At 40.0% G+C, this 13,108-nt stretch overlaps 1 long non-coding RNA gene across 2 annotated transcripts in view; it reads right to left on the bottom strand.

The window, feature by feature from the left end:
* LOC119695748 overlaps positions 1-13,108 on the bottom strand; it is a 27,243-nt gene extending 14,135 nt beyond the window's left edge. For both annotated transcript variants that reach the window (XR_005255368.1, XR_005255369.1), the window contains exon 1: positions 3-13,108. This is a non-coding gene — a long non-coding RNA (uncharacterized LOC119695748). The remainder of the gene's footprint in view (positions 1-2) is intronic.

The raw sequence follows: 13,108 nt of genomic DNA, 5'->3' as shown, positions 1-13,108 counted from the left end.
ACCTTCTTTTCTCCTCCTGCCATGGTCTGTGAAGAGAGGACACATGTCAAAGAAACACTAAGATCTTCGAAACATTACTTCAGCTGGCCAAGGTACAAAGTGATGTTTCAGGGAAACTAGTTTCAAATTAATTAGGTCTAGCATGTGAGGGGTGACTCTGTTTCTCAACATGGTAGCTAATTTTTAGCTTAATGTTTTAGTAAATTCAGCATCTCAAACCCTCTTAGGAATAATTGCTTTTGCATGTCTGCCTTTTATTGAGCAAACTACATTCTGCTGGGGTTTTATTTTTGAAGTCACATTGCTTTTACCTATTAATGTATCCAAATCTGCAGTCAATATAGAAGACTTGACCTTTGAAGGTTGAATTTTTACTAGTAGCCTGAAGAATCTTCAGAAAATTCTAAATCTGCCAGACTGGCAGTGCAACCATGTAATTCATGTACTTCAGTTAATTTGGATGAAATTATGAGAACACAAACCTATTTCCATCAACTGAGCATCTTTCTAGCACTAAAACAGTCACACATAGCAATTTTTAAATGTGGGAAAATCCTCCACAGGGCTACTTTCACAATCCTAAGATGAATGACACAGACTGGAACAGTCTCTCAAAAAATTGGAAGTATGCTAAGAGCAGAAAACACTGAAAAGAAAGTGACAGTCAGAGCAGAAGAGAATGACAATCAAAATATCAGAACACTTTACACAGCTCTTTCCAAGATGCTACAGTCACCAGTTGCTTTACAGCCAGTGGAGGTTAAAAAGCATATTTGAACCAGCTGCTCAAGTGAGGGCAGTAACTTAGTGACAGATGATGAGGTACATGGTGGCTTTCAAGTGAGCTGTCAACCTACTCAAGGGTGCTGAGAATGCTGGCCAGTATCCTAAAAAGGCTGTTCTCCTTCAGCTCTGATGAATCATAGAGACTGGAGAAGGCCCCAAATGGCCAAGGTAAAACAGACATTCTACCCATCTAAAGGAAGGACAAATGGAACAATCTGAGGAACTACAGGCTGATTGTCTCATTTTCAGGCCCTGGGGAAAGCATCTCTGAAGCAAGAACCCTTAGGCAAGTACAAACACACAAGGCAGAAGATGGAGACTGACTAAGTGATGCCTGATCTGATGATCATCTATGACAAAATGATTGGGTTTGTGGATGAGGCAAGAGCAGTAGATGATGCTGCTCTGGTTGTACATGAGTAAAGACTTCAGCAGACACTGTGAGGAAAAGCAGCAAGCTGGACTGGAGGAGGGTAGCTTTGAGGTGTCTGGTCTGTCTGCAGGGAGGTTACCAGGGGCTAGGATTTTTTGACAATAGTTGCCACAAGTAGAAACAGGAGAGATTTCAGCTTGAGAAACCAGGCCTCAGGAATTTTCATGGCAGGTAACTAAACACCAGGACAAGCTACCTTGAGAGGCTGACCATCTCTGTCCTTCATGGACTTCAAACCCCAGTGAGACAAAGCCCTGAGCAACCATGTCTGACCCCACAGCTAAGCCTGTTTTGGGCAGGGGCTTGAGTTTGGAGACCTGCTGCACTCCGCATCATTCCATATAACCGTTTTCCTCCTTCGGTAGTTATACAGTTACAAAACCACTGCAGAGAAGTAAGAGCTGAAGAAAAATATTTCCAGAGTCAGATAACCTATTAATTATGAACCAAATGTTTTAAATAATAAGTAATACCAGAGGTTTGCTGTAACTCATTTTCCCATGGTGCACATATCCACTTTGTCACCCCACAAGTATCAGTCCCCACAAAGTCCAGCATATTGGTTTTCATGTGTTGTCTTATTTTTAACTCAGTATTCCCTTCACAATAATACTGCCATATCTGTCTGGGATTAAATTTGGTCAAATGATTGCTTACATGAATGACAGTTTCACTCTGAGAGGCCTAGGGTGCTTGCCACATGTAACATGATGGTATCTCCCCATTACTGGCAGTCACATTTCAGAGGCTCACATAGCCCAGATGAAGCTGGGAATAGCAGGGGTTTTTTTGAACAATGAAAACACACGGCACTTCCTGGTTCTGTTGTAACCACCATCTGGCTTTGCTCACACCACCAAATGAAGTCACAAATGAATCCATTTATGAGATACAACAATGGGATGATAAGAAATAGTTCCTCACTCTTTCTTGGAGTGCTGTTAGAAGGAAAATGAGTCTGGGCTTGTACAAATCTCACTTTGGACAAGAAGAAGAATCTGCACAAGCAAGTCAGTCTTCTATATATGTCTCTAAGAAGGTATTTGGCTTTTGGCTACTTAAATATTGTTTAGTAGCTATAATGATGAAGCTGTTACTTAATCAAAGTACCTGTGATAATGAACTGTAGGAAAGCAATTCTGTTTTGTGTAATTATTTTCATTTATACTCCATCCTGCTCCAGAAGGTCTGTATGTCTGGACTTGTAAGGTACTTTTATAAACAACTGTAAGAAAGAGTAGATACTTGCTTGATTATGTAGCTTGCCATCTCTTTGGACAGAAGCTGATACATAAAATAGTTTATACTGAGAAACCACACTATAGAGACCTTTGATGGGAATATACTATCTAATATATAGTCTAACAATCCCAAGGAAAATCTTGTGTTAAAGTTTGTACATCACAATGTATCAGCGGTGGTATTATTATTTATATAAAGGCATCGGGGTTATAGTAGTATAAATGGCTTTTGGCAGAAGGCAGTATTTGGTTAATGTTTGTTAAGTGCTACTCTCTTTAACTGCTGGGTAAAAAAAGGAAAAATAACTCTACCAAAATTATTTCAGTTTCTGCTGAGTGCTCTGTGTCATTGTTGGCAAAGGTAATGGAAGTTAAAATATCAGCAACAAAAAGTGACCATTAAATGGTTTTTTAACATTGGCTCAAATTTTCTTTCCCATATTTGGTACTGCCAAAACTGTAGGAAAGGATTATGATACAATTCATATTTCATGCTGCTAGGCCAATTCTTAAAAAGAAATGAAAGCACCTAGTGTGGTACACTGAATAGTTATGTTCAAAATTACATCCATGCCCCACCACACCTCAAGTTAGAGGCATCTTGTTTCCATCACCATCTTATCTTTGATCTTTGATCCTTCACATGTGCATTTACACATCTCCCATCTGGCTCAGCCCATACTGCACAGCCCAGCAACTGATTAATTTTAAAGTCTGCACAAAGACATGCTGTAAGCGTATTCAGAAGGTTTTCCTTTTCTTCCCCTCCCTGTGTGAGAACAGCACATACACTTATTTTTGAAAGAATGAAGAATACATGTCACTGTCTACACAAGAATTTGATCTCTTCTCTGAAGAAGTCAGCAGTTCTGTAATTCCAGGTGGGTTAAAGACAAACCCTTCTCCATACTCTCCACTGCCTTGGCCAGCCCCATGCAGTTGGTGATTTCCTATGCTGGCTGTTCATGAGGTTTATGTACCTTTGTGCATAATCTCAGATAGGGAATCAGGCACATAATGCCAACATCCCTTTGAGAAAACATTTCAAATGCAGCCCACTGTGTACATCTTCACTGATGTTTGCAGATCTTTGTGCAGATACTGCATGCTGTTTACACTTTGTAACTGCTAAGGAGGAAGTATCACTGTGCTTGTCTGATACCACATTCCTTTTTCTCTGAGGCTGTGGTACAAACCAATCAATATCAGAGGCCCACTGCTAAGCTGGAAGGGTGGCTCAGAGTGATGGCAAGTCTCAAGAACTGACATCTGAAGAATGCCAGGCAGGAGAAGTCAGGAAAACACAACAAAGCAATGCAAGTTACAGGAGCCTGGACCCTGCATAGTTTCAGAGAAGAAAGTTTATCAACCTCAAAAGGCTTAAAAAAATAAACCTCAGCTGGAGAAAAAAAAAAACAAAAACCAAAACCAACCTTTTAAACATCTCTAGTTACCAGACAGAAGATCCTCTATGTTTTTTTTTTTTTTAATGGCAAAAAAAAAACCGGTAGAGTAAATTTTCAGACCTGGTGTTAAATTAAAATCTGCAAAAAAAAGGATTAGGCTATTGGATAAAACACTCTCAAATAACACTTAAGTATATGTCAATAGGCCCTTGGCATTTTTCCTCACAGAATTTATTCCAGTGCTGCAGTTCAGTATGTAAATCCTGGTTTCAGAGCTGCTCAGTCCACATTATTTCTGCCATACGGGAGTCCATCTGCTGGGCAGATTTGCGACTCTGCTGTGATCTAATTACTGTGGCTCTACAGTGTATTTTTTGAAGGTTTACACAGTACATTTTTTGTTAGATAGGGAACATCAGCAGAGGCTTGCAAAACACAGTGACTTCTAGGGAAATCGAAATTATCTACATTAACTTACAGACCAAAAATGTCTTAAAAATAAGCTGTGAAAAGCAGAACTAGTAATGAGACTCTGCTTAGCACAAGCACTTGCTTTTTTCCACATAGCAGGGAGATGGTAAGAAGGGACAGAGGATTCAGTGTTAGATGAGAAGCAGTGAAGTGGCTAGGGAAGCCCATGAAAACCTTGGGAACACAGAAGTATAGAAAAGAAAACTGCACGGATCCGTTCACTTTTTCTGGAGTCCTGGCAGTGGACGCACACTGAGTGGACACATAGTGAGGGGAAAAAGAAGAAAAAAAATCCTCAGTATGACTTTTTTACTGGAGTTAAATATTAACTTGTCCTGAGGAAGTAAAAGGCAGCAAAATAGCACACAGTTATTGATTTCAGCGTAACTTTATCCAAGTGCCCTACTGTGGCCAGTGTAAAGTAAACAAATGGGAAGACACACCACTTCCTCCAAAGAAACTACATTAAAAAAATCACAGGACACTGCACTAAAAGACAAGGGAGGTGAAGAATATATTTTGTTCTACTGAGAAAAACAGCATGAGAAAATAATGTATAATAAAATCATTATTAGACTGGAACTAGAAAAATGGAAAAAAACTCCAACAACCCCAAAACAGGAAAACAGGAAGGCTGACAAAAGGAGAAATACAAAAAACTAGTAAGAGGTAATAATAGTAATGGAAGGATGTGATGGAAGAAACTGTTCCAATGAAGTTTTGACATCTTAAGAAGTTTTCTGCACCCATCCTGCCCACCACAGCAGTGGTGAAGCATTATATATGACTTGATATTGCACTTGTGGGAAACTGCAAGTTTTGGCTGGGACACCACTGCACATTTAGGAGGCAGTGATTTCCACCACAGCTCTGCAGGGCAGGTGCTCCATGCCAGGCTGGTGGTCAGGCTGCGCTGAGCCACAGTGTGCCATATGCCACACACCTTCCTCCACCACAGCCTTTGCATGGTTCTGGAGGAGCCTGTGGGCAGCTCCCACTCAGCACTGTTGGTAAAGGCCTGCCTTTTGACAGGGCACAAGAAATTCTGTGGAGAATGTCTTTCTTTTTTTGACAGTAGAAATTATGACTAGAGGTGATTTCTTGTTAGGAAGTCCTGCAACAGCTTGAATGACTGCCAGGGGTGACTTGCTTGCTCTCTCTGTCGTAAATAGGGTCTGTGGAGTGTCTTGCTAAGAAATACCATTCTGAATGATACCTCACAACATCTGAGTGTTTTTTCTTACGGGGATGGCAACAGACCTGCACCTCCAAGGCAAAACCAGAAGCTCTAAATGAAATCATTCCAAGGGATTAAAATCAGCACATAGTTAAAAAACTAAATTATAATAAAAGCTAAAATCTTTCCACTAACCTCCCCAAAAAAACTAACACAATCTCCTCTCACCTGCAAAGTATGTATGCATTCAGTATAAATGACATCAGGCAGTGTAAAAAGATTTGGCAGTAAATTGAAATAAAATCTTTTTTACAGGCACCAAGTGCTTCTCCTCCCTGGAAAGTTAAATTTCTAGCTTACCTAAAATGGAACAACTGTTTGCGAAAATCTTTCCTTGTGGAAAATTATTCAATGTAATAATGCCTTTGTACTTTTCAGAATCTAATTCTGAAACAAGCCCATCCACACAGACTTCTACTAAATAAACAAGTCTGAGATAGCTTCACAGGCAGTGCAGATCAGGATGCTCATTTCCATCTGAAAGTTGAAAGAACAGGAAGTTAAGCATCACACATCAATCATCTTAAACAGTGACATATCTCTTGCACAAAGTCATATCCTAGTGTTTTCTCACAAATCATCCATTATCTTGTTTAACCCATGACAGGAAGTCCTCTGGTACTTATGTAGCTCTCACCTGGTCTGTTCTTTGGGCCTAAAAGTAAAATAAATTTAATTTTTAGGTTCACTACTACCAGACAGCTAAGAACGCTTTTCTTCATTTGGGAGAACATGCCCTGTTTACTACAGCAATTTATGAGATACTGCAATCCAGACATTTCTGTCATGAGACACACAGTCACTATAACTAGTATTAGAATAGATTCCAGATACTTCACATGCAGTAAATGGAGATCAAACTACATTATATGTTTATACTGCAAGAAAGCAATTTTATCCTCTGTAACCTCAGCACAGGGGTGATTTCAAGATGTCACTCCAGGGTTAATGAATGACAAGAGTACAAACCAGCCCCAGCAAAGACTTGAATCAGTGCAAGAGATCTCAAATTCCCTCCTATTGCATATAGATATGGAAATGTACTGTCACAGCAAAGCACGACTTGGGGAGAGTCGTGGAGATGGGCAACACTGCCCTAGCCTTCCTGCCAGCTCTGCAGATTTAGCCTCTAGCTTTGGGTGAGGTCACTGCTTCCCAGCACAATGGTCTCCTGGGGCTGCACACAAGTATGATGGTGGCCAGTCAGGCACAGTGAGCACTGGAGAAACACACAGCGGCCTTGTCCCTGGGGGCAGCCAGAGGGGAGAGTGAACAGGGGACATCCTGCAACTCGAATGAGGCAGGAGCACCCCAGGCTGGGATGTGCTTTGTATTTTTTCTGCATTGATGCTGAGTTACTCTTGCTGTGACAGTTAAGATTGATTTCAGCTATCTCCACTCAAAAATGCACATACCTTGTTAGATTTAAAAATCAGAGAGTTCTAGATATCTTAACAATTAGTTTAAGTGTTAAAATACTTTTTATTCAACAGAAATGAAACAGGTTGAGAGCAGAAATGGGTTACAGCCATCTACTTGTGGCAAGCCAAATAACTAAACATATTTTAATTTGTATATCACAGTGCTTTGCTCTGCTAGGCTGCTAATCTTTAACAGTAGCATTGCCACAAGGATTGCACAGTTGTCTATTCTTGTAACCACAAGATACGTTAAAACCCACTGAACATTTCTTTAGTGAGGGTGATTGACTGACTTTGGGTCTTCAGAGCCAAATAAGATCTGTCTTATTTACCAGAACATTTTCAAAAAGAAGCCTTTTAGCTAACAGGAACCAGCTGCTCTCATCTCACTATTCTTTCACCACTAAAATTTTCTCCAGTTCCTCCACTTTATCCTAATTCTTCCAGCATCATGTAGCATCACATGTGGACATGTGCACTTTTTGCAATGTCAGACTTTTATAAAACTTTAAAATTAGGCATTTAAAAATATAGCAGTACATTATTTTCACCACATACTTAAAAAAATTAATATAGTCTTATGCATTCATTCAGTGTAGACCTGCACAGCAATCCATATGTTTAGTTAGACACATACCTGTGCAATCACATACACAAATTAAAGAACAGGCACAATGCCTTGGCAACAAAGAGAGGCTTCATTGCACTGTACAATGCTTAATTTTCAAATGCCAGAGATGGTCACACTATTTATTAAGAAATCCTCAAAAGAACAAAATAACAGGAAGAAGATAAAACCTTTCCCCAATGCCCACTGCACTGTTTTTTATTTCACATGCAACATTTGATTTCACATACAAGACTGACCAAAGAGTGCTGCGTGCTCAAGTTTCCCCCACACACTTTCCAGGAAAGAGGACATACAAATTTGAATGTTCAAAGCCTGAAAAGCAAATTTGTAGGTAAATATGTGTTCACAGAGCAGACATTCAAGCTTGCATATAAAGGAAGCCAAGCTGTGATGCAAACTTTAGCCCCATCCATAGGTATTTATTTGTCTCACCTGTATCTGGATCTTCACTCAAGCAACAGATTGAGCAGCTCAAAATCATGTAGTTTTGGGTAGCAACTGAGTAGCAGGCAGTATTTTTGAGGCCAGGTTGTAGAAACAAACAGATGGCAGTTAAGGGATCATCCAACAACAAGGTGTCTGAATCTTGCTTTACCGATGTGCATCATTTACTGGCTCTAATTCAAGGCTAAACTGACAGTCCTCAGAGGAAAGACAATCCCAAAAGCACAAACATGCCAAGTCCTTTTCACCTATCTTACTTTGAATTAGTAAGTATCTTCTAGTTCAAACATGTTTTCCTTTCAGATTTCTTCAGTCATCTGTTTATTAGCCCTGTTCTGGACACAGGAAAAAGCTGTCTGGAACAAACTGGTCTTGGACACCATCTCATCTGTCACCACATCTGGACTGTTGAGGCTACCTGTAATGTACTTTTGGCTTCAAAAGTCACATTAGTTTGCTGTAACATGGTGCACAAGAGGACGTTAGGCTAGCCTAGATGCTACAGGTAATTTTAACTTCACTTGCTTTAACTGGTCTTAAGCTTTGCATCTTTCTTTCTCTTTACCTACTAGCAGCCTCAGAGAACTATGTAGTTTAATTTCATTCTTCACACAGTTGAACATTTGCTTATTTCCAGCTCCTTTTCTCTCCCCATCTGGTAATAAATGATGGGAAGTCCTGTCAGCAGTTGCAATATCTTTGGGAAGTTTGACACCTATAATTTGTGCCATGTAAATTACCTACTTCTAATTTGTTATGATGACTGATGACTTATTCAAAGACCTTCTAGGCTCAACTACTTGCACTCTAGCACTCTAACACTCACAGCAACAGGCTGAACAGAATAGGGATTCATCCTGTCTCCTGTGCAGGTACATAAAATAATCCCAATCCTATTTATAAATCCAGGGTAAAGAAAGATACCTGCAGATGTTTTCTACAGGGGATAAGATCAATAACTTCACTAACTCCATCTGGGTAGCAGAACTTTGTATTCATCAGGCTTTGTGCCATTCATAAATTGAAAGAATTACTGTACCGGTTTTGGCTGGGGTAGAGTTAATTTTCTTCCCAGAGGCTGATATGGGGCTGTGTTTTGGATTTGTGCTGAACATGGAGTTGATAATACAGAGATGTTTCTGTCATTGCTGAACAAGGCTTACACACAGCCAAGGCCTTTTCTGCTTTTTGTGCTCCAAACTGGAGGAAGGAAGCTGAGGAAGCTGGGGGTGCCTGGCAGGCTGGGAGGAGACACAGCCAGGACAGGTGACCCAAACTGACCAAAGGGATATTTCAGATTATATGGCATCATATTCAGGATATAAAGTAGGGGAAGGAAGGTGGAACAGGGGTATGTTGGGACTGATGGTGCTTGTCCTCCCAAGTCACATGTGATGGGGCCCTGCTCTCCTAGGGATGGCTGAATATCTGCCTGCCCATGGGTAGGGCTGAATAAATTGTTTTGCCTTACCTGTGTGTGTGACTTTTGCTTTCCCTGTTAAACTCCTTTTATCTCAACACTTGAGTTCTCTAGCTTTTACTCTTCTGATTCTCTCCTCAGTCCTGCTGGTGGGGGAATGAGTGAGTGGCTGTGTGGAGCTTGGCTATTGATTGGGGTTAAAGCATGACAATTACTCACACAGCAAAAGACACAAAAAACCCCAAGAGAAGACAGAACTTAACATGGCAGAAAAGAAGTATTAATATTAAAGAATTAAGTAAATTTAGAAAGAAATTCAAGGGCAACCATGAAAAAAGGTCAAATACTGGTAGGATAAGAAGTAGTGGCTCTAAACTGAAAGAGGGTAGATACAGTTCAAGTATTAGGAAAAAATTCATCACTATGAGGCTGGTGAGGCACAGGAGCAAGTTGCCCAGAGAAGTTGTGGATGCTCCACCCCTGAAAGTGTTCAAGGCCAGGCTGGATACACTGAGCTACCTGGTCTGGTGTCCCTGTGGGTAGGAAGTAGATGATCTTTAAGATCCCTTATAACCCAAACCATTCTGTGATTCTAGGATATGTGGACATTTGTGAACTGAGACAAATCTGAGGTAAATAATTCTTGCTTTGTTTTTAGTTTTTCCATGACTTTGCATCTGGAATATCATCATCAGTAGATCAGGATAATTTCTTTATCATATGAAAAAGGTCTTGATGAAGCTGTGGTAAAAAAGAGCTTTATATTGCAAAATGTTTTTGCTTCCTATCAAGTTTTCCATGAATCATCTGACTTTTATATAGCACTTTACAAGATCTGACAGATCCCAGATCTGTCTCTATTGAAATCATTCCCATGCTATTTTAGTTTTCATTGTGGTTTTTATTTCATTGTGGTTTCACTGTAAATGGAACTTGTAGCAGTACTTGCTGTTATACTTCCTGATGTACAACTGCAATGCTGGTTTCCCAGAGAAGGACCTGTGCTGCACTTAATCTCGTTAATGAAAGCTGAGTAACAATTGTTTTTCTTGGCTGAACATTTGGTTATTAGTTCAGTCCACAAACCATAAGGCATGTTTGTTTAAGGCTCATAGGAGAGTAGAGGTCAGAAATAAAATTAATTTCTATTAAAAAAATGATTGAAGTTTAGACTATTTTTCATGAAAGATAGGGTTATGAAAAGGAAAGAAGACCTGTTTGGTAAGTTACAAACCAAGAGTTATCAGGAAATTCCAGATCCACAGATGTTCAACGAGTGCCGGAAGGGCCACTCTATTTTCTTTAACATCCTTTTAGCTTTAAAAGAGATGCTGTAGCTTTTTACCTTTATTAATCAACATTTTTGTTTCACTTTTTAAGCTGTGGGGAAATGTGTATACCTTCTTAAATATTTTAGTGATCTAACTTCTTACAGAGCACTCTGTCTTTCTAGGATAATTTTTTTTCAGATATATATTTCTATGAACAATGAATTTATTTTAATGATAAACTCTATCTCAGTGCTAGTCATCTGTAATAGATCATTTCACTCCTTAGTAACTTCACTGGCTTCAGTCAGTGTTTCTGAACGCTGCTAAACATGCTGACTGCAGAAAAAACAACAGAATATTTAGATTTAGCCAGATGTTAAATTTTAGGCCACTGTTAAGTTACTTTATTGTCCTCATTACAAGCTAGTTCCTTTTCACAAAAACAAAAACAACTCCCACCCCAAATGTTCACTCAATAGTAGCACTTCAGCCACAAAACCATCAAACCGGTGATAATCTTGGAAGTCTTTTCCAAGTGAAAGGATTCTGTGGTCTGTGAAATGACCCCTGATTATCTAACTCTCTCCAGCTGCCCAGAAAGCTGCAGGGCCATGGCACAAACCTGCTTGCTCTAAGGCTCATCCCGGTACTGCTACTGCCACTGCCGCCACAGCTGCTGCCATTGCCACATCTCTTCCCACTCCATTCTCAGCAGGGGCAGCAACACAACACCAGACAAGGGCAGTAGCACTGGTGATGCCAGTAACAAGAAGGAAATCATGGACAACAGCAGAGCTGAGGACTGAAGCAGCAGCAGGGGTTCCTAGAAAGGAATGAAACTGAACCTAAATGTGAAATAAAATGTTATTTAAGTAAGCTTATAATCAGAATCCAGCAAGCTGCAAATGGGCTCTAAAATTAATTGTGCACGACATAATATACTACAGTAGTGGTTTTAAATACACTTGTTTATAGCAAATGGCAACTATTTCTGTCACAATTTTAGTAAACAAGAGGCAGTCACAGTGCCCTTCAAGAACGGGAACGTGTCATGAGCTATCCCAGTTCTCTTTCGCTCACTGACACACTGGGCTTTCTGAAGTTTTTGTACCTAAATGTGAAACTCTTCTTTCCTAGATTTTTAAAAAATTCGATCTGTGTTTCTGCAGAAGCTTTCCTGGATACCTAGATTTTGCTTCTAGGTTGCCATAGGCTGCCCATTATTTTGTCAAGTCTATTCTTAATGAACTGTAACTGTCTGGAGGAAAAATACATGTTTATTAGGCACTATTTCCCCTGTAAGGGATTAGTCATGGCAAAGATGGGTGGCAATTGTATCCTTCTTAATCATTTTGGCATCCCACCCGTCTGTACTTACACGCAGCGCCCTGTCTTGCTAGGCTGTTCAGGGCAGAGCATCACAAACATCTGCCACATGCTGAGATTGTGAGCCCTTCAAGGAAACAGGAGAGCCAACCTAATAGCCAGTACTGTTTCGATGCAGGAAATAACACCCAACTTTCTGCTCTGATTTTGGTTTTGGAACGCAAGTTATCCATTTCCAATCCCCACAGGATGAAAAACGACCATGGACTTTAAAGCAAGCTGCCTGAATAAGCATGGGCACCCCGCAAGAAATGCTTATCACATTGAGTAAATTCTCATTATTTTTCATCTGCTTTCGTGGAGTAGATCAGTTTTTCAACTCTTCTTTTAAATATGTTTAACATTTGTAAATACCGTGGCTCTCTCAAGTCTGAGACTCTAGCCCAGACAGCTCACTTCATCCATCCAAAGGGAATTCACTGATGTAAAGGGCGTCTCAACTAACTATGACATGATCCTAAAGTCACTTCTGTTCACTTCAATCTGGAAATGAGGATTCAAAGCAAAGCAATTATACAGGCCTGACTAAAATGACACAGACTTTCCTCCTGTCTAAATGAATGTGAGCAAGAGTAAAACGGGAGAAAAATAACAGTTCTGTTGAAAGGTCCTGAGCACATGCCCATGGAAACTTTTAAGAGGCCAATAAATAAGACCATCTGAGTGAAAGAGGCTTTTATTCTCAGCTTGAAACTGCAGTGGGTGAAACTGATACCCAGCCAAATTAGTATCAGGCACTCTCAACAGAACTAACTCTCTCATTTAGTAGTAGTTACTACTGTTCTGAAGTAAAAGCTTTAGCTAGTGTGTGATTAATACTGTATATTGATTTGGTGAGAGCACCAAATGAATGAAAAAGGATTTAAAAGGTAATTGTATCTGCCAGCTTGAAGAACTACTTTCCACATTTGATGAACAGAACAGCAAACAGAAGACAGGAAGTCTCTGAAGAGAACGCCAG

Source organism: Motacilla alba, chromosome Z, assembly GCF_015832195.1.
Source record: "Motacilla alba alba isolate MOTALB_02 chromosome Z, Motacilla_alba_V1.0_pri, whole genome shotgun sequence".
Lineage (NCBI taxonomy): Eukaryota > Metazoa > Chordata > Aves > Passeriformes > Motacillidae > Motacilla > Motacilla alba.
This window is presented reverse-complemented; position numbering and strand designations above follow the sequence as displayed.